Raw genomic sequence first — 21,747 nt, forward strand, 5'->3', positions numbered from 1 at the left:
CCTCTTTGATTTCTTCAGTGATCTCTTGGTTATTTAGTAATGTATTGTTTAGCCTCCATGTGTTTGTGTTTTTTACATTTTTTTCCCTGTAATTGATTTCTAATCTCATAGTGTTGTGGTCAGAAAAGATGCGTGATATGATTTCCATTTTCTTAAATTTACTGAGGCTTGATTTGTGATCCAAGATGTGATCTATCCTGGAGAATGTTCCATGCGCACTTGAGAAGAAAGTGTAATCTGCTGTTTTTGGGTGGAAAGTCCTATAAATATCAATTAAATCTCTCTGGTCTCTTGTGTCATGTAAAGCTTGTGTTTCCCCATTAATTTTCTCCCTGGATGATCTGTTCATTGGTGTAAGTGAGGTGTTAAAGTCCCGTACTATTATTGTGTTGCTGTCGATTTCCTCTTTTATAGCTGTTAGCAGTTGCCTTATGTATTGAGGTGCTCCTATGTTGGGTGCATATATATTTATAATTGTTATATCTTCTTCTTGGGTTGATCCCTTGATCATTATGTAGTGTCCTTCCTTGTTTCTCATAACATTCTTTATTTTAAAGTCTATTTTATCTGATATGAGTATTACTACTCCAGCTTTCTTTTGATTTCCATTTGCATGGAGTCTCTTTTTCCATCTCCTCACTTTCAGTCTGTATGTGTCCCTAGGTCTGAAGTGGGACTCTTGTAGACAGCATATATATGGGTCTCGTTTTTCTATCCATTCAATGAGCCTGTGTCTTTTGTTTTGTTCCAGAGGCTGCAGGATTGTAGTTCTTCTTGCTTCTGTTGTCTGCCTTCTGATGGATGAGGCTATCTGAGAGGCTTGTGCAAGTTTTCTGATGGGAGGGACTGGTGGTGGGTAGAGCTGGCTGTTCCTCTGGTGGGCAGAGCTATGTAAAACTTTAATCCGCTTGACTGCTGATGGGTGGGGCTGGGTTCCCTCCCTGTTGGTTGTTTGGCCTGAGGCAACCCAACACTGGAGCCTCCCTGGGCTCTTTGGTGGGGCTAATAGTGGACTCTGGGAGGGCTCACGCCAAGGAGTACTTCCCAAACTTCTGCTGCCAGTGTCCTTGTCCCCATGGTGAGCCACAGCCACCCCCCGCCTCTGCAGGAGACCCTCTAACACTAGCAGGTAGGTCTGGTTCAGTCTCCTATGGGGTCACTGCTCCTTCCCCTGGGTCCTGATGTGCACACTACCTTGTGTGTGCCCTCCAAGAGTGGAGTCTCTGTTTCCCCCCGTCCTGTCGAAGTCCTGCAATCAAATCCCACTAGCCTTCAAAGTCTGATTCTCTAGGAATTCCTCCTCCAGTTGCTGGACCCCCAGGTTGGGAAGCCTGACGTGGGGCTCAGAACCTTCACTCCAGTGGGTGGACTTCTGTGGTACAAGTGTTCTCCAGTTTGTGAGTCACCCACCCAGCAGTTATGGGATTTGATTTTATTGTGATTGCATTCCTCCGACCGTCTCATTGTGGCTTCTCCTTTGTCTTTGGATGTGGGGTATCTTTTTTGGTGAGTTCCAGTGTCTTCCTGTCAATGACTGTTTAGCAGTTAGTTGTGATTCTGGTGCTCTTGCAAGATGGAGTGTGAATGTTCTGTTTCTTGCAGCCCTAAGGGCTGGTCTCATCTGGTCTCCTTCCCCTGAAGACTCCATTAATGGTAGCTCCTGTCATTGTTCATCTGAGCTTTTTTATTCCTCATGACAATTCCAAAAACCAGGTGGTGGTGCCCCACCTCACAGTGAAGGGACCAGGCTTAGAGGAGAAGGCTGCTTAGTCACAGTTGGTGACTCGGTGGGATTCAAACCCAGGCCTGTCCACATCCAAAGTTGGGATTCTTTCTACTATACCACCCTACTTCCCTCTGCTGTGCTGTTTACCCCCAAACAAGCTGTCTTCTGGAATTCCTCATTTTTATTTTGAAATTCTTTTTTTTTTTTTTTTTTTGTGGTTTGCGGGCCTGATTCAGTTATATATATACATATATTCATTCATTTTTAGATTCTTTTCCCATATAGGTTATTACAGAATATTGAGTAGAGTTGCCTGTGCTGTATAGTAGGTCCTTGTTGGTTACCTGTCTTATATATAGTAGTGTGTGTTTGTTCATCCCAAGCTCCTGATTTATCTCTCCCCTATGTGGGATCCTCCCAGACCGGGGCGCGAACCCGGTTCCCCTGCATCGGCAGGCGGACGTGCAACCACTGCGCCACCAGGGAAGCCCCCCTCATTTTTATTTTGTAAAAAATTTAAAAATTTAAATTTTATTGGAGTATAGTTAATTTTCCCAAGCTCCTGATTTATCTCTCCCCTCCACGTTTCCCCTTTGGTAACCATAAGTTTGTTTTCGATATCTGTAAATCTGTCTCTCTTTTGTAAATAAGTTCATTTGTTCAATTTTTTAAAAAATTAGATTCCACGTATGAGTGATATCATATGATATTTGTCTTTCTCTGTCTGACCTTACTTCACTTAGTATGATAATCTCTAGGTCCATCCATGTTGCTGCAAATGGCATTATTTCAAGTTCATTTGTTCAATTTTTTAAAAAATTAGATTCCACGTATGAGTGATATCATATGATATTTGTCTTTCTCTGTCTGACCTTACTTCACTTAGTATGATAATCTCTAGGTCCATCCATGTTGCTGCAAGTGGCATTATTTTATTCTTTTTAACGACTGAGTAATATTCCATGGTATATATGTACCACATCTTCTTTATCCATTCCTCCATCGATGGACTCTTAAGTTGCTTCCATGTCTTGGCTATTGTGAATAGTGCTGCAGTGAATTTTGGGGTGCATGTATCCTTTCGGATTATGGTTTTCTCCAGATATATGCCCAGGAGTGGGATTGCTGGATCATATGGTAGTTCTATTTTTAGTTTTTTAAGGAACCTCCATACTGGAATTCCTCATTTTTAGAGGCATCTGGAATGTGATCTAGAGTCTCCAGGTGGCTATGGAACACGCTTGTCCCCCAGCCCTGGTGGATGGGGACTTGGCAGGACTAGGAACATATCAGGACTCCAGCTTAGAATGGGATGTGGCTTAGGGTAGGCGGTCTGGTCCAGCAGGAAACCCAGGATGCCAGACTGGAAACATGGCAGAAACCAACTGTATGGCCTGGACCTGTGGCTGAGATAAGGGGATGCTTGCCTCTGGCCAGCTTTAGAAATTGCGGGTGAGGTGCCAATGAGGTCCAAGGATGCTGTGCATTCTTGGAGGTGACGCCTGCTTGACTGCGAGTATCATGACAAAAATAGAACAACAAAAGCAAAACCACAAGCAAAGTTGGGGAGAGAGGTTGCATTGGAGGCCTTGCTTGGGTAGGGGGTGGCCTGGGTTGTGGATGGCACGAGGTTGTGGTTTGGCAGTGAGGGTTATTATCCTGTAGGCAGTGAGATGAGAGGCGGAGAGAGTTGATGTGCCTGGACTGGGAGGTGATGGTTGCAGCCACGAGGCAGAATGAGGCCGCCTCGGGGGAGACAGCAGAGAGCTGAGGTTGAGATCCACGCCTCGGGGCTTGGCTGCAGTTGAGGGGGGATAGAGGGACAAGGCCTAGCCCGGCGGACAGACAGCCAGCCGTGGGGAACGTGTGTGGGAGGGCAGGAGACTGCAGTGTGGCGGGACCCTCTCGCAGAGACAGCCAGGAGGGCAGCGGTGCCAAGAGCTGAAGTTCAAGGGGCGGAAAGGTGCTGGATTTGGCAAGAAAGAGGTCCTTTAGGACTGCAGCGTGCACATTCCAGCTCATCCACGTCGCCGCCTACCACGGTCGACGTTGGGAAGTTGTGCTCTGAGTGGGAGACCTGAGGTCCTCCGAGAGTCCCTTGAGTTCGCTCTGCAGGACCAGGTAAGACAAGAAAACGTCCTTGGTCATAGGAGGAAGGGTAACAGCCACTTGTGTTTTCCACTCAGGCCTTGGTTCGGCTGACCACAGAGGCTCCTCTCCTGCCAGCTTCAGTGAGGCAGAGTTTTGCTGCACCGTGTAAACGTAGTCTATGAGTCCCCCAGGACAGAGACGGAGGGAGGGAGGCTTCCGAGGGCAGTTGACGGCTCGGGGTCTGATTCCACATCATGACAGTCAAGGACTTTTGTTCCCTTCAGAATACTACAACTTTGCAGATGTATGTGTTAGAGTGATTACCTGCCTTGACACTGCACCTATAAGTAGACAGGCTCCCGCTTTAGGGTGTAGACCCTGAGAAGTAGACAGTTTGATGACACGCCTGCCTTTGCAAAGTGCTTTCTATTTGCTTAGTTTATTAGTTTGTGGAGTGGCTTTTAAAGAACTTTTTAAGAGTCTCTAATTTGGGGAGAGACACGCTCTTTGTCAGAATGAAAAATAGGTCACTGAAATAACAGAATAATTCATCTAATTATCTTCTGTGCCTGGTCGAAGCCTCTGAAGCAGGGAAAAATTTAAAGTTGGGGCTTCCTGTAAATTAAGCTCTCTGTTAAACAGAACCAAAATCAATAAATGGTGTTGTACTGAAGCAGCCTTTAAAAGGCAGGACTGCCATGTCAGGGGAGGTGGAGGGAGGCCTGGTCTACGTCCTGCCCCATCACGGCTCAGTCACGCAGCTCATGGATTCTTAGAGCCTTGGAGGAAGCTGGGAGGGAAAGGTATTCCGCAAAGAACAGAAGCATGGAGCTAGCGATCTGGGACATTGCGCAGAGCTGTGGACTCTGGACAGATCGCTTAAAATTTGCGAGTCCCAGTTTCCACACTGGAGCCCACTTGGGATGATAAACGCTGTCTTCCTCCCAGGTTTGCTGAAAAGGCCCAAAGAGAGAGGATATGGGAGAGTGCTTCTAATGCCATGAGGCACTATACACACACAGTCAAGGGTGGTGAAGCCTCTCTGCTTTTGGAAAATGTTGGGGTCGGAGTGTGCTCCATAAAGAGCCGCCAGCTTCGTCACCCATGTTCTAGATTGAGTTGAAGATTGCTTTTTCTTTAACGGATCAAGATGGTGTAGGAAAATGTGATCCTACCTGCAGGTGAGAGGGCTGTTTCCCAGTTTAGGATTCGATGGACTCGCCCACCCAGTCAGGCACAGATGGCTCTGGAAAACCACAACCTGTGTCTGTGGGCTGTGATGCTCTAATGTTTTCAGCTTTGATAAGGAGACTGGACAGGGAGCTCCATGTGGTCAACTAGTTCCCGAAAGGGTAAGGGGAGAGGGTGGGACCAAGAGAGGCAGGCGCAGTTTCCGTTCTCAAATAAACCAATCAGAATTCACTCCCCGCCCCCGGGGGGGGGGGGGCGTGACTAGTTCCCGAAAGGGTAAGGGGAGAGGGTGGGACCAAGAGAGGCAGGCGCAGTTTCCGTTCTCAAATAAACCAATCAGAATTCACTCCCCGCCCCCCGGGGGGGGGGCGTGAGTGAGGAGCCCTGGATAGACCAGGAACGTACCTCCACTGAAAGACCCTCTACAGAGAAACTAGACAGCAGGGAAGGAGACTCCTCCCGACAGATATTACCATTTAGAAGTAACTCGGCCCAGAACTAATGCTGTGGGCTTTGAATTCATTAGCGCTTTTTTACCTCACTCCCAGATGCTTCTTGTTCACAGACCATGACAGATTTATTGAGACATCGCCTTAGGAGCCTCTGGGGAGAGGCTTACAAAGGACCTGGAAGTCTGGGTGGAGGGTTTGCTTTCTGTGCTGGAGACTCTTCTTGATGGGCAGTCACTAAGAATGAACTCTTAATTTGCTTCATAGAACTCAATGGTTTATCATCCAGAGTGAATTCCATGCCGAGTCCCGCTTGTGTGGAGTCTGCCTTTTCCATGTGTCATTCTATAGCATCTGTAGTAATGAAGCTTTCTCCTTGGGGAGAGCCAGTGTTGGGCTCTCTTTGGCATGATGCCTCCTTCTAGCCAAAATCCCCACACAGCTAGCATCCAGGAGTCAGTGACTCAGGATCACGGGAGAAAAGAAGCATTAACAATGAACAACAGCAGATCACTGCCTGGTTTATATTCTTAGACTATGGTGGCTGATCGCTTGATTTTACTAAGATAAACTGTTAAGAGTCAAAACCATTGGAGTTTAATAAAAAGAGAATATATTTGCCTTCTCGTGTGCCTATGACACTTTCAGTGACTTACACCTATAATCTCTCTCTCTCTCACACAACATCAAAATCTAATAATCTTTGGGGATAGGAGTCAGAGATATATATTGAGCTCTAGTTAATGAACTTGCTAACCATAATTTCAAGATTAGTTGTGATGTGCTTGTGTGTGTGTGAGAGAGAGAGACTGTGTGTGTGTGATTATGAACATATATGTACATATAATTTATAAAACATTGATATTTGGAAGTCTTTCTCTTAGCCCTTTTTCTTAGGTTTTCTGTATAAACCGTAGTCCCTTAGTGCCTGCATGTTCTTAGGACATTTACTAGCAGTGTGATTTTAGGTAAGTCACTTGCCCTCTTACTCTTTCTTTCTTTCTTCATCTCTTAATTTACAATTAAGGATGCCTTTGGCTACAAGTAAGAGAGAACTCTGGACTCAGCTAATTTAAAACAATGAGGAAGGGACATCCCTGGTGGCACAGTGCTTAAGAATACGCCTGCCAATGCAGGGGACATGGGTTCAATCCCTGGTCCGGGAAGATCCCACATGCCGCGGAACAACTAAGCCCACGTGCCACAACTACTGAGCCTGCGCTCTAGAGCCCACGAACCACAACTACTGAGCCCGCGTGCCACAACTACTGAAGCCCACGTGCCTAGAGCCCTTGCTCTACAACAAGAGAAGCCACCGCAATGAGAAGCCCACGCACCGCAACGAAGAGTAGCCCCCGCTCGCCGCAACTAGAGAAAGCCCGCGTGCAGCAACGGAGACCCAACGCAGCCAAAAATAAATACATTTTAAAATAATAATAATAAAAAAATTAATACTAGATTAAATAGTTTATAAAAGAATAAAACAATGAGGAAATGTCTTATCACATGAGGCAAGAAATCAAAAGCTATGGCACCTGCAGAAACAGTACAGTCGGGGCTCTCGGACCCCTCTGGGTGACTCTCTTGGCTTGGCATTCTCTCTGTGGTGCCTTTGTCCTCAGGCTAGCTTCCCTCATGGTTGCAAGAAGGCTGCAGCAGTTCAAGGCATCAACTCCAGGCCCAATAAGATCCAAAAGAGGGAGACAGTCTCTCTTCCTGTGTAGCTTTTATTAAGAACAAGAAAATTATTCTCATGAACTTCCCCCTCCCCACAACCCGGCAGACTTTCTCTCATGTGTCTTTGGCCAGAAGTGTGTCACATACCTGTACCCAGTGGGCCACTTAACTTAGACCAGTAAGGACCCACCCCCTAGGACAACCTCCTGAAGTAATGGCCATGTGAAAAAGGGTGGAACTTTAACAAAGTTGGGATTTAACGGGAAGGGAGGAAGGACTTGGGTAGCCATCACCATGAAGCCTGTAGGATTATTGTGAGGAATGTTGAATTAACGTGGTTTAATGAGTGAACACATACAAAACTCTTTGAACAGTGCTTAGGACGTGGGCACCACTGTGTGTTTGCTTATTGTGCTGAATATATGTATTTGATGAGTCTGAGTGCCATACCAATAAAAAGTAGCATTATGAATGGTATTGTTTTGTTAGAGGTAAAAGAAGAGAGAGAGCCAAAGGTAAACAAGAAAGGAAATCTAGTTGGTTCTCAGAGCCAAAGAGGAGACAGAGTGAGCACTTGGCCTATATTTGGTCATCGTCTTTATCTTGGGAGGAGTTAGAGCAGCTTTCTAAATAAAGGAAAAATACTATTGTCCAATGTGTTAATGAATTCCAGTCTCAGAAAGCTCCTTTTTCCCACAGCTATTTTCTTTCACTAGTTGAAAGTGGTATTTAACTGCAGAAGTATTCTTAACACAGCCGGAGGTCTCTTAACCAAATAAAAAGCTTAGATTCCATTACTCTTGATGGGAGAATGGAGTTGGAAAATTGTGTGTTGTGTATCTGTGTGTAAATTTATGAAAAGCATACACATACACTCATAAGAAACATATAAAAGCTATGGCAATTCTAGCCAAGAAAAAGGAAAAGAAAAAACTTGGCTTCTTGAAGCTTTTAACTAGAACTAAAAATAATCTTCCTAGTCCATGTTTGATACACTACTCAAGAAAAAATTTATTCTGTGTATCCCAAATGATTTTGGAGTTCATTTTCACACTATGTGACTTAAGAAGCTCCCTGTTGTATCTGATGATGTTTTAGGTCATTTGGGACTTAGGCTTTTGTGCTGGCCACTTGATATGGCATTTTAGATGTAACAGGTGACAACTGCAAAGCTACAGGTCTTTAGAAGAAGAAAGGAAGAACCAGTTCGAAATGGGAAAGCTCATTCATGTTATGCATCATTTCATTCTTACAGCTGGAAGAGATTTGGGGGGGTTTGCTGATGGTTCGGTATTTTGCTTAGATCCAAAGCAAATCTCTTTAAAGTGTAGGTGTCCATCTGACAGTAGAACTTGTCATATCAAATCCTTCTACTTCAGGGAAGCCAAAGAAGGCAGGGAGAAATTTTGGAGCTCTTACTCTGGCGTGAAAACAGCAGTTTCTGTTTTCTTTCTTCTTGGCCTTTTATCAAATTTGACTTTGAATCTCAGAAAGCTACGTTCCATTATTTATCATCAACCTCCTAAAGTCTGATGTTTGCCAATCTATCTGGTCTGACACTTAGCATCCACAAATCCAAATAGGCATTTCTTTCTCAGAAGCTGTTTCTTCATGCCCTTGCCCTCAAAGAGGGGTCAGAGGGTCTTCCTCTACATGGCTGGGGTATTTTCTTGAAGTTGAGACCGCAAGTAACTATTTGGAAGCCTCCTAAGGAGGTCTTTAGTGCAAACCTGGATCACCACGGTTGAAATGGAAACTGTACTGATTTCAGCTGATTTCTTGGGAGTGGCAGATCCTTTGTGCGTCCCCAGCACTCCGAGCCTAGGTGCTTCCATCAACTTCCTAATGCAAAGCCCTCCTTGGTCCTGAGTTGCTCCAGGCTTTAGAGCAAACACGGAGCGGGGAGCTAGGCTACAGGTATACGGTAGTCCCAGAGCCTTGAGGAAGAAGCAACAGAAAACACACCACAATTATGTATGCCAACTCCTTTCCCGACGTTCACAAGGACCATTTCTATGAATAGATTTGCTACATAGACTGTAGCTCGGATAATTTAAGACTGATGGAAGCGTCTTCCCTCTCTGCACGTTTCATGCTCTTTGGCTTTATGGTTCTTCTTTGCTTTGAAGGAAATACTGGTCTTCAGCAAGGAGTCGATCCACCTGCCATTTCCTTTCCTGACTCATTTTTGGGAACAGTGGATAAAGTGGGTGACAGTCACTCGGCAGGCTCTGGCGACACTAGGTTTTCGCAACAGCCCTGCGATGTGTGTACTCTTCGGACTCTCCTGTCATCGACGTGGACACTGAGACAGGGTGGGCTGAAGCCACTTGTTGAAACCCCCTAGCTGGTGAGGGCAGAGTCTGGGCCAGGGCCTGGGTGTAGGGGATCCCAAGCCCGTGCTTACCGCAGAGCTGTTTCAGGATGGTGGCGCTCTCTGCCAGCACCTTAGGGGGCATCCATATTGCCAAGGGGGTGGTGGTGGTATTTGTGGGCTCTTCCCTGCTGTTAGGCTCTTCTGTTCCCCCTCCTGCCTACTTTTCTTCCACTGAGATGTCACATTCTAAGCAGACCAAGTCTGAAGACCACCAAAATCTCCCTTGCGTTTCTGCACAGAGCTTTATACCCCATAGAAAGCTTTCCATTTTCCATCCTGATTGGTTTGGTCAGTAGGGCTGCTTCTGGGTGTCAGGACAGAAAATCCCAAGCTTGGGATGTGGCGGGCGGAGTTCGGGCAGCACAGTTACTCTGGAAAGGTGTGGCCTTCTCCAAGCCCTTGGGTCTAGGGAGGGCTGTGCAGCCTTGCCCCCTTCACGGGCCTCGGCGTCATCTCCCACAATTCTCGCCTGTCCCCACTGCCCAGCTGCCCCCTCCCACCCTTTGTTTCCATTTTGCATAGTTTGCCATTGTGGTGGAAAAGATGTTGAGCTCGGTACAAAAGCACCAGACGTACACTGAGTATTGTGGGCTTTGGCCTGTTTCTTCCACAGAGATCAGGGCTGGAATGTCACATTATAAATCTCCCATGCCTGGCAGCTGCCTTCTCTGGGCCGATAAGCAGATAAGCCTTGAACCTAGGGTTAGGGAATTTCCATCCTCTGCTGCACCAGTACCCAGACACATCTTTCTCGCCCCAGTCTTTCTTTATTCTGGCTCTTCCCCCCACCCCCAACCCCACTCTTTCCAAACACACGCAAATGAAACACTAAAAAAACAATACAGTAATCCCAAAGGTCTGTGGAACTGGAGGATAAAAACACAACAGATATTCAAAAATCTTACGTCTGTTATTTTCATTGCTTTTCCCTCTCAAGGACAGTACAGTTATGCTGAGAAAACCCTTAAGAAAGGAGGGAACATTTTAATTTTCCTTAAGACTCACCTGTAAGTGTTTTGGGTACTACATGGTGCAGTGGTAAACACCAGGCTGGGAAGAGGCCCTAGCCCTGAAATTGACCCTGACCAGCTTTGAGATCTAGGCCACACCACCAACCCTGTCTGAGGCTCAGGTTTTTTGACTGTAATCCGAGGGGTTTGGACTAGATGATTTATGAGATGTCTTTCAGCTCTGACATCCTGTTTTTTGAGTGGAGGAGATACTAAGCCCATAAAGATGGTTTCCTATGGGCTGGTCCTTGGCTCACCCTGACCCCTGTATATGCAAACGATAGAACACTTGGGTAACTAGTATTTGAGTGTCTGTTACAAGCCAGGCACAGTGCTAAGGGATAATAAGGCATAGTCCTACTCTTTGTAGCTTGTATACTACTCCTCCTACTAGTAATGTGGGTGAGGTGACAGTGGTAGCCCTTCCCAGGTTACAGTGAATTAGGGCAGTTGTAGGGTAGATATCAGAGTCTAAGATTTAAGAGTCGTATGCTCTACCGACTAAGCTAGCCAGGCAGGTCAGAGTCTAAGGTTTAATTTTCATTCCTGTCATTTTTGGATATCTGCTGCTTCGGCCTGCCTCTTGCTTTTGGCAGTGGCATCCTAACTTTCCTGTGGCCACCCTTTCTCACTGAACTGATTGCATCCCTGTGATCTAGGCCTGGCCCAGTAGATCTCATCTCCCCTGGCCATGGTCAATGTTTAAGAAATGGGCAGACACCTAAGCCAGGCCAACGAGACTTTTGCTGGAACTGTAAGGACAAAGGCTCCCCGTTCCCTTTGGGGTTACCAATCAGAAAAATGTACACCTGATGCTGTTGGCATCTTCACCACGACATGGGGTGAAGCTCCTGAGGGTGAGGTTGATGCCGGGGAAAGCAGAGCCGAGGAGACAGGAAAGCCTTCTGATGGCATCGTCAGCATACCTGAGTCCAGCTCTGCCAGAACCTAAAGTGAGTCTGGACTTGGCAGTTTCATAGACCAAAGACTCCTTTTTCCCTACTGGAGTTTTGGGTTGCATTTGTGTTACCCATCATTGTCATGATCACCGTTGCTCTTTGGGCACTGCTGTGTTTCTGCCACACCCTCTGGGCAGATCTTCACCCTGTGGATTGAATCAGTTAGGATGTGTTTGACTTCAGGGTTGTACCCAAAGCAGCCTAAACGCTAGGGTGTTTATCAGTCTCCTATAACAAGAAGCCCAGGGCCGTGCAGGTCCAGGGTTGGTATCTAGTGTCGTCGGAGGCTCAGGCTGTCGGGGTCTTGGCACCTGCGGCTCTCAGCCTGGCCTTTGAATTTGTCCCCTTGTGGTGCCAGGTTGTAGCCTTAGGAATCACCTCCTCACACAGCTGCTTTATCCCAAATGGAAATTTCTCTCCAAATTCCTTCATAGTCTTGGATGGTTGGGGTTTTTTTGTTTGTTTGTTTTTGTTTCATTTGGTTTGGTTTCATTTTGGTTTTGATCAGAAAGAAAAAGTTCTAGCAGCCCTTTAGCAGGCTTTCCTTATGCTCTGGTAAAGAAAGACAAAGCCTGACACTAGGTAAAGGCGGTAAAGACAGATTTCATGCAGTACTATGGCAGTAGGAGAAAGAGACTTGAGTATGTGGAGAGCTGGGCTTAACTCTGGTCCGGGTGGAGGTGGTTGTGAGTTTTAAGAGGAGAATGAGCGGAGGCTCTAGCACAGACAGAGAGGTAGAAAAATCACAGAAAGCACGCTGGTTAGTCAGTGTGATGAGGCCACGTGGGTTTACTAACTGGTGCTAATAGAAGTTAGGCGGGGGGTGTTATCTTTCCTGATTATTACATTTGAAAGGAATGGCTCTCAGGTCCTTGAGAAGGACACTCCTTGGTTATAGGAGATACATATACATCTCAAAGGGACAGAAGAAGGATTTACAATTGTAAGGTGTTTTTGTTTTGTTTTTTAAATAAATGCTTTAAGAAAAGGGAGTCAGGGGCCTATCAGGCTGTTGGCTGGAACAGATGGTAAATTGATTTGGCAGCTTTGAGGTTTTTCTGGTGGGAACTCACAGGGCACTGGTTCAACCCAGGGACGTGACCACAGGCTGCTAGAAGCCGTGTTAGGGTTTGTTTGAGTCCCTTAGTGGGGTGCGGTGGGTAAGATCGTTTGTGCCAGAAGTCTTGGTCTTTTCAGCACAAGGTTGCGGCCTAGTGGAGAAGAAGATTCAGAGGAGCTTGACTAGAGCTTCGTCAGGAAGAGGTCTTTGTCATTTCCTTGGCCAGAATTGTGTTCTTGGCCCATGATAATCAATCCACCGGAAGCTCCAGGCTTATACTGTGGCAAAAGAAGTGTAATTTCCCCTATTAGTGTAGAGTCTAACCTTAGACTCCTCAAGATACATCTCCTGGAGGTGGGGAAGCCCTTTTCTCTGAGCCTGGAACCAGGAGGAAGGTGAATAAAATCAGGGTTCCATGGGCAGAAAGAAGGGGGTGAGGAGTGGCTTTCGGGTCTGCCCCTGGGTCTGGGTGCTGACTCCCCAGCTGTGTTGGGTGGAGGGCCCATTAATGTCCATCTTAACCATATTCCTGCTCCATAGACAGGCTCGATGGAGGAAAATTGGCCTGGAGAGTATAATACTGAGTTTTAGCAATAGCTCAGTATATCTTGAGAGGCATAGAGTGATGGATGAGGAAGTTTTCTTTCTGATTGTGGTGGTCTGGCAGAACAGCAACATGTAGTGGTCACAAGTCACAGAAACAAGGATGAAGTTATTGAATCTGCATCTTGGTTACAAACCAGATGATCCACAGGGGCTCCCTTGAAACTTTTCTCCCTCTCTTCACTCCCAACATCCTGCCCTGTAATAACCGTGGACAGGCTTAGAAATAACTGGGCTTTGCCTCAGAAGGGTGGTGTTTTCAGACAGGAATCAAGTGATGGATGGAGTAGGATTGGGGGCGGGGGGTGTGGAATCCCAATCAGAGGGCAGGTTGTAAGATTTTCTTAAGTGAAATTCTACAGGTTGCCTAACAGAGGTGTTCTTGAAAAGTGAATTAAGTTATATTTTATTTGAATTAGGAGAGCTTAGTATTTAACGGAATCTTACAGTGACTCCTTAGGGAAATGGAAGTAAACAATTTTGGGAACATGTAACTCCATTTGGTATACCAACTGAGGAGTCTAAATACCAGACATGTCTGAACAAAAATACACTTATTCTAAACGTTTTAAAAATAGATGATGAGTCATCGAAAACAACTGAAGCACAGGTTGCTGCTGTGGGCAGTGTGTGGTGACTGCGTGAAGTGCTGGGCTGTGAGTGACAGCTGGTGAGGTCGAGGTGGGCTGGTCCACACGCTAAAGACGGGAAGGCAGATGGCGATGGACGTCTGCAGGGCTCTCCTGGGAGTCTCCCAGGTGACACATGCATTGTGATTGTCTGGGTCCCTTATTTGCTTTCATGGATGATATTCATTTTTTTGGAGTGTTGGATCCTAATGGGGCAAATATATATTAAGTACCCCATTCAATAATCTGTGTCATAGAAGGAAGCATAAGCTCGTTCAAAATCAAAAACATTTGAGTTGGATGAAGTCTTTTATGAGCATCATGTTTGTTTGGACTTAAAATATCCAAATTCTGGAAATACTGATAATTTGGCGTAGGTCAGATCATGGGCATTCTGGGTAAACTACAACAGTATTTGTTTTCTTTTCCTTTTTTAAATTTAATTTTTATTTTCTATTAGAATATAGTTGATTTACAATGTTGTGTTAGTTTCAGGTGTACAGCAAAGTGATTCAGTTATACATATACATAGCAGTATTTGTTTTCTGAGTGAAGATTTTCAGACGTTATTACCTAGCATGATTTCTGCACGCTAGGCCAGAGGTCAGCAAACTTCGGCCCTCAGGCCACATCTGGTCAGCTGGTCACCTCCGGCCCACTGCCTATTTTTGTATGGCTCCTGAGCTAAGTATGGTTTTTACATTTTTAAATGTAAAAAAAGAAATAAAAAAGAATATTTTGCGACATGAGAATTGTACGCAATTCAAATTGCAGTGTGTATAAATAAAGTTTGAGTGGCTCACAGCCTTGGTTGGCGTTAGGGATTGTCTGTGGTTGCTTCTGGGCTACAATGGCCTGGATGAGTGGTGTCCCAGGCCGTGTGGCTCACAAAGCCCAAAATATCTATTCACTGGCCTTTTATCAAAAATCATTGCCGTCCCCTGCCCTGGACCCTTTCATGACTTCCTTTATTTTCTTCTTCCCACGTGAGAGGTCCTTTCTCTCGGGGGCAGCGTTCCCTGGGCTGAGTGGCCACGAGCCCCCCAGGCTCTTCCTGAGTCACAATTCCACAGGGTTAAACCTGAGCGAGCCACCCTCTCAGCTTGTCCCTCAGCGCGTGAGGAGCGGGAGAGAATGTCCCCGCCCGCGTTCAGACGGGTGGCGCCAGAGTCACAGACCGATGACTTCTCCGTGGTCTACCTGTGAAAACACCTTTAGCCGTTGACTTCCTAGTTTTCTTTTGCTTCAGGCCGTATCAGTGTTTTATTTGCATGTACATATTTTAATCTTTTAAATTTTCTCGTAATTTATGGGGATAGGACTTGATGGGCTGAAGGTAGGCAAGAGGGGTCCAGGAGGACTGACTAGTGTACTCATTCATTCATGTATTCATTTATACCTCCCATAAACACTTACTGAATAAGAGCCACTGTAGACCTCAGGGAGCTCAAAATCCAGTCGGGGAGTAAAACACGTAACCAGGTAAATTGCAACAGGATATTAGCCAAACAACAATTGTACTGGATTTGTCTGCAGTACAGAGGTAGCGTGGATGAGAGCGTGGTTTACTCTGCAGAGGCTGGGGTTAAGGGCACTTGATCAGGGCAGGCTTTGAGGAGATCATACCTGACCTGGGACTTAAAGGAGGATGGGTCGATTTGGCTGGGCTCTCAAAGAAGACTAGCATTTCAGGCAAAGGACACTGAACATGCAGCGGCACCAAATCATAAAACAGTCCCATGAGACGGAGAATTTCCATTAGTTCATTATTGCTAAAGAAGAAGTTTCAAGATGGGCTGAGAGGGAAGAAGAATCTGTAGCTAGAAAGCTAGGAGGGAGCTCGGGTGTGAAGTGATGCCCCAGGCCAGGTTAGTGTTCAGTACAGATGATGCCATCAGAGCATTTCAAGCTGGAGTTACATAATCTTCGTTCTAACTCAGTTCTCTAGGTCTAGCTGAGTATCTTTTTTGCACCTCAGTGAAGCATGAGTTCTTTGTAGGGTTAGGTAAATGTCCATGTCACTACGTCATGATTTTTGAGCTTTGGGGATTGTCCTAATTCATTCCTTCGTTGAATTATTCATTCAACTAATATTTATTGAGGGCCAACTTTGTGCCAGGGACTGTTTCCGGGACTGAGGACGGAGCAGCGAGCTGCTCTAGCTGGCGCCCACTGGCTACTTGCAGAGGTTCATTGTTTGGCTACGTAGGAGGTTTGGGGAGGACCACACAAGCCTGCCTTTTGGTCTTACCTGATTTGGCCACAGCCATTTTGGCCGTGTCCTCTGAGTGGCCACTGGAAGTCATTTTCTATTTTGCACCTGCATCCGTTGTCTGATTAAAGGGTATAATTGTGGCCATCTTTGAACACACTGGAAGAACGATATTGGGGGTTGTGCAGATGGGGTCGAATTCCACGGAAGGTGAGTGCACGAGACATAAAAGAGGAGTTCCCACAAGAACGTGAACTATTCATCATTTATTCAGGCAGTGGCTCCCACACGTTTTTGGCTGGAGCTCCCACAAAGAAGAACATTTTAGAACCAAAACAGAAGTTTCACAAAGTTATGAAAGTGTTGCCCTGATACTTTCTATTCTGTCCTGATTTATTTACAAATGTAGGTAGAGACCCGCTAAATTGATTTCACAACCCACCGTGACTGGGTCATGGCCTCCAGGCTAAGAATCACTGTGTCAATGTGAACATTCCTTGCTGGCTGACACAGGGTTTTCAACTGTCTGTATTTCTCCCAGTTCTCACTAAGTACTTGTTGATGGATTGTTTCAGCTCCTCCTTGGCCTTTGATATCCAAGCAACTGTGCACAAACTGAGCCATAGATCACTCAGTCTTTGTGTTACCAAGGAAGCCCAGCCATACATGCCCCCTGCATGTCTTGACCCTCCTGAGGTGACCCAGGCTGCCTGGTCATAATTACTCTAGTTGGGCATTAAATGGAGTCAGACCCTTCCTTATAGAGGATCTCGCTGTCAGCTGTGAAAAAACGATCATGAGCGACACCTTCCCTGGGCAGGACTGCAGGTCTGAACTTGTGCAGTCGGCTCTGCTTGGGGTGTGTGGGTTCTTCTAAGGGTTTCAGATGTGGGTGACGAGGTGGGAAGTTGAGAAATGTTTATCTTCTCTATTCTAATGGCGTACAGGAGATTTAGCCAGAAAATCCAGGATAAGGGGAGAAAATGACAATCAAATGCACGTTTCTCTGAGGTTCACCAACCCCAGCGTGTTAAAGCATCTCATGTTGTTTATTTTAAAAATATTTATTTATTTATTTATTTATTTATTTATTTATGGCTGCATTGGGTCTTCATTGCGCTCGGGCTTTCTCTAGTTGCAGCGAGCGGGGGCTACTCTTCGTTGCGGCATGCAGGCTTCTCATTGCGGTGGCTTCTCTTGTTGCAGAGCACGGGCTCTAGGTGCATGGGATTCAGTAGTTGTGGCTTGTGAGCTCTAGAGCACAGGCTCAGTAGTTGTGGCGCATGGGCTTAGTTGCTCCGCGGCATGTGGGATCTTCCTGGACCAGGGCTCGAACCTGTGTCTCCTGCATTGGCAGGCAGATTCTTATCCACTGTGCCACCAGGGCAGCCCCCCATGTTGTTTATTTTAATAGAGAACAATTCACCTCATCCTGTTTGCTCCGAAGCCAATCTCGGGTGCCATAGCTAGCATCTGAAAGGGTGAGGGATGAATTCCTTCCTTTAGAGTCTTGCTTAGCATTCCAGCAGGCAGTGTCCCCTCTTTTTTTCAAGTGAAACAGTCCTGTGGACAGAGCAGCCTAGTGATGACTCAGGCTGATTCTCTTTCTTTTAAATATGCACTGCTTTCTGGCTTCTGGGGAGTGCTTTGGAGAGAGTTTCCTGTTAGCTTGAACTCTCAGGCCTGAGGCCTTATTGAACATATTTATTTATTCATTCAATACGTATGTTTTGAGCCCTGACCTGTCAGAGGGAGCCCTTGGGTTAGTCAGCGTGCAAGTAACAGCTGGAGGAAGAAAGGACCAGCTTCCAGGAGGGGATGGGGCTGGATCTGTGTCGTAAGGAGAATGGTGGATGCGGGAAGGGGGCTGCCCTGGAGAGGAGACAGCCAGGGGAGCGCAGGACGTGATGGTGCATGAGGGGTGAGGGGTAGCAGTAGCCAGGAGAGAGCACAGGTGTGTGCCCCTAAAGCGTGCTCAGAAACAGGTACAGTGCGATGCCCAGCCATTCCAATGGATGTCCATTCCACTGGATGTCCCGCCATTCCGATGGGCCTGCACAGTCACCACGTGTATACAACCTCAGCCTAATGTCAGCACCTGATTGCTTGACAGGCTGCACTCATAGTGATATACAGCCAGAGAAGTCCATGGTTCCCCGGTCAGAAAACCCAGATATATTGGTATTAAAGGAAGAGTCTTTGTCCAAGAATCTGATGTGACCTCCTCAAAGAGTCCTGCCAGGTTATTACTTCCACGGAGTTAGAAGCACGAGTCTGTTTTATACATTCTTTCCCAGTGAGCATGGCAACTAGCCCAGTCCTGCCGTATTATATAAATCAGTATGTATTCCTAGGGTTAGTTTCAGGTCCAGGATCAGAAAACCCAAGAGGCTTAGGTAGAGGTTTGTTTCTCACTCATGTGAAAGTCAGGTAGGCAGGCCAGAGTGGAATGGAGTGCCCTGGGGTCTGGTCCTTACATCTGGTTACTCCCCTGTGCACAGCCTCTGTGACTGACTTCAACTCATGGCCCAAAATGTCCATTCCAGCTCCAGCCATCACATCTGCAGTCCAGCCAGCAGGAAGGAAAAAAGGGTAAGAGAAGGACATGCTTTTACCTTTATGAAGCACTTCCGAGAAGTTGTACATTATACTACTCTACCTACCACTTCTACTCATATTCCGTGGTCAGAACATGTTCACATGGCTGCAGTTGGCTCAAGGCAGGCTGGGAAACTTGGGTTCTCACCTGGGCAACCCAGTGCCCGGTTACACAGTTCTCATAGGATTCTGTTACTGAGGAAAAGAGAGAACCCATATCGAGGGACCGTTGGCAGTGGTGTTTGGCTCTTCTGCTATTTAAATAACCAAAAGAGTCTTCCAGGGGCCCTAAAAATCAAATGTGATGTCGCAGTCTGCTCACAGCCCCACAGCTTCCCAAGTATTCTCATAATGTCACAAGATATATATGAACAGGCCTAGGGACAAGGACTTGAGTTCTGACCAGACCTGTTGGTCTTCAGTTGGTCACCAGATATTTATTTAGTGCTCCCAGTGATTTAAGGCTTTGGACCTAGGGTCTAAGAAGGGCAAGTCCTGTCCAACAATGACCTTCAAATTAGGGTTGAAGAGAGAGATCTTCTATTCTAGGAAAAGTCCTGCAAGTAGAGAGAGAGAAGGAAGGGATGTGGGCTGAATGTGGCCCTTTCCTCCATCATGTATGTATATTACCTTCCTTCCTTAAGCCACATCTGATTCTCATCCCTTTGAATAGGGAACCACCCTGACCCAAAGGTGACTTCTGCAGACATCTAAGCTCGTTCATAACATGGATCTTATTAGTGTAACTCTCAAAGGGTTATACGATTTTGAAATCCTTGCAGACCATTTCATTGCAGCCTTCTGTGCACCAGTAATATATTTGAAATGTAGCAGTTAGCCCCACATCACGTTTCCCAACTGTAAAATCTCATTCCCAGGAGAAACAGTGTACTGGGGCTTGGCTTAAGGGGAAAAAATTCTTTCAATTACTCTTTTTCCAGATGCCTTATTTTTTCATTTTGTGTCATTGCTTCTTTAACTGAAATAGTCTGATGTATTTTAAGCTATTTTCTTTTCTCTGTAAAACATCTGCCAGCAGGGTTCTCTGCTTTGTCGGAAAAAAACAGCCTGTTTTCAGATATTTAGGTCTGATAATGTTAACACAGAAGTAAAATTGGAGACGGGGAAGGCCCTGGAATGGGCATTTGATCCATCTGAGCCAGGTCTATCCTATCTTTAAAGGCCTGCAATCTCACTTTGACGAACTACGCTGGTACCTAACAGTCTTTGTTTTCAGGAAGTTCTTTGGGTTTGCCAATTAGTTAAGATTTTTATTAAGTCATTGGCTGTAAAAAGTTACTGATTTTGGTCACTCTTAATGGGATTGCTCAGGCTTTGATTTCATAGTTCTTTTAGGTAATTCTCATGATTTGGTTGGTATCTCCAGTATGTCTCTGTGTGGCCCCGTGTGAGAAAGCTGACCTTCCCAGAGTGTCTAATTTATTCTTAGAGGCCAGCTGATATCTGGACAGGATTGATCCATTTCTACCATTTATTACATAGTAGTAATCTTCATTATAAAATATAAAGCTTCCTTCTCAGGCAGCTTAAAAGCTACAGTTTGGATGGGTTGGATGGAAGTTGAGCACTGGAGTAGGAATTTAGCTTACTCCAAAGAAGGGCAGCTTTTCTCCTGGAACGGGGAGATTAGAAGATGCAGATATGTTTAAGGAACGGGGAAGAAAGTTGAGGAGCCTTTATTCTGCCCCACCTCTTTTCTTCCTTTCTCTCTCATACACACGTGAGCGTGCGCACACACACACACGCACGCACGGAAGTCTTTATTTCTCTATAAAGCAGGAAGCAAAGTCATCTGCCAGGAGTGAAGAAAGAGGTGGTAGGAGAAGAGGGCTTTGAGGGAGCACTGAAGGCTGGCATCACTGTTGTGAGCGATAGCAAAGAGAGTTGACTTGAGACACGTAAAGGAAGAACTGGGCAGAGTTGAAGCTGGAGATGCTAAATTTGTAGTGGAAGCAGTCAACATCTGGGGGGTAGAAGGGGAGAAGTTAGATCTTTGGTTAGATCTGGGGCTGGTGTATTGTTGGGGTGTTTATTAAAAGAACAAGAAGGCAGCGGGGCTGAGGGTATGGATGAGAACATAGTTGAAGTTATGGATCATTGATTAATTCATCCATTAAGCAAATATTTATGAAGCAACCATGGGAGAGAGGGTGGCTGGATAGGGAAGGAGGTGAAGACAGGAGTAAATGGATACTTTTGGAGAAAATGGAGAGGTCAGGAGATGAGAAACCTCAGGAAGTCAAGGACCAACAAAGGAAGTGATGGCATGAGCAATCTGGAAGGATGATAGTGGAAGCCGGTGTATAAATAGCTCTGTATGTGTGCCAGGCATCATTCTAGATTCTTGGTGCAAATTAACTCATTTAACTCTCACAGCAACCGTATGAGAAAGGACTATTATTTTTCACATTTTACAAGCATGGAGAGATTAAGTAACTTGTCCAAAGTCTCCCCACTAGTACAGAACTGGAATTTGAACCCAGATAGTCTAGCATCAAAGCCTAAGCTTTCCACATTGTACTTATACTGCCTCTAGGAAGTTGTGGTGCATAATGGGTGCAGAATGTTAAGGGTGGGGTGGTTCCAGGTGATGACTCACTACCGGAGACATCTGTAGGAGAAAGTGGCTAAAGCCCGGTGTGGATGAAGGTCACTGGAGGCAAGATCAAGGGTACATTATCCATGTGATTCCTGGTGGGAGAGAAGTCTGGGCTAAAAGCATTCATGAGTGTTGGCTGGTGATGAGAAGACCAGTGGATAACAAATGAAGAGGTGGAGATTGTGATACAATCAGACGGCCTGAGTCCGAAAGCTCCAGGGTTATTATATGTGAGTGGAGGAGGAAGAGTTTGGAAATGCCACTGTTGGGGAAGGAAAAAGCGAATCGCTCCTCCCAGCCCTGCAGCCTGAGGGACTGGGAAGCTGTGTTCTTGGGGAAGAGCGAGGCTTCAACCAGGCAGGCAGATGGAAGGAGGATTCTCCCCGTGAGATGAAGATGTTTGAGGCTTTATTTTCTATACTGCAGAGTTCCAGCGATTTGGGAGGGAGGAGGGTGTGGGCAGCCTGGATCAAAGCATAACAACACAGAGAAAGTTGGAGTGAGAGCAGGGCCGAGGATGGGAGATGGAAGGGGCCAACATTTGG

The 21,747-nt window shown here is 46.0% G+C and overlaps 1 protein-coding gene across 1 annotated transcript in view; it reads left to right on the forward strand.

Annotated features, from left to right (window-relative positions):
• CCDC3 (coiled-coil domain containing 3) overlaps nt 1-21,747 on the forward strand; it is a 99,677-nt gene that overhangs the window by 40,297 nt on the left and 37,633 nt on the right. The window lies entirely within an intron of this gene.

The sequence above is a fragment of the Physeter macrocephalus genome, chromosome 11 (assembly GCF_002837175.3).
Source record: "Physeter macrocephalus isolate SW-GA chromosome 11, ASM283717v5, whole genome shotgun sequence".
Taxonomy (NCBI): Eukaryota; Metazoa; Chordata; class Mammalia; order Artiodactyla; family Physeteridae; genus Physeter; species Physeter macrocephalus.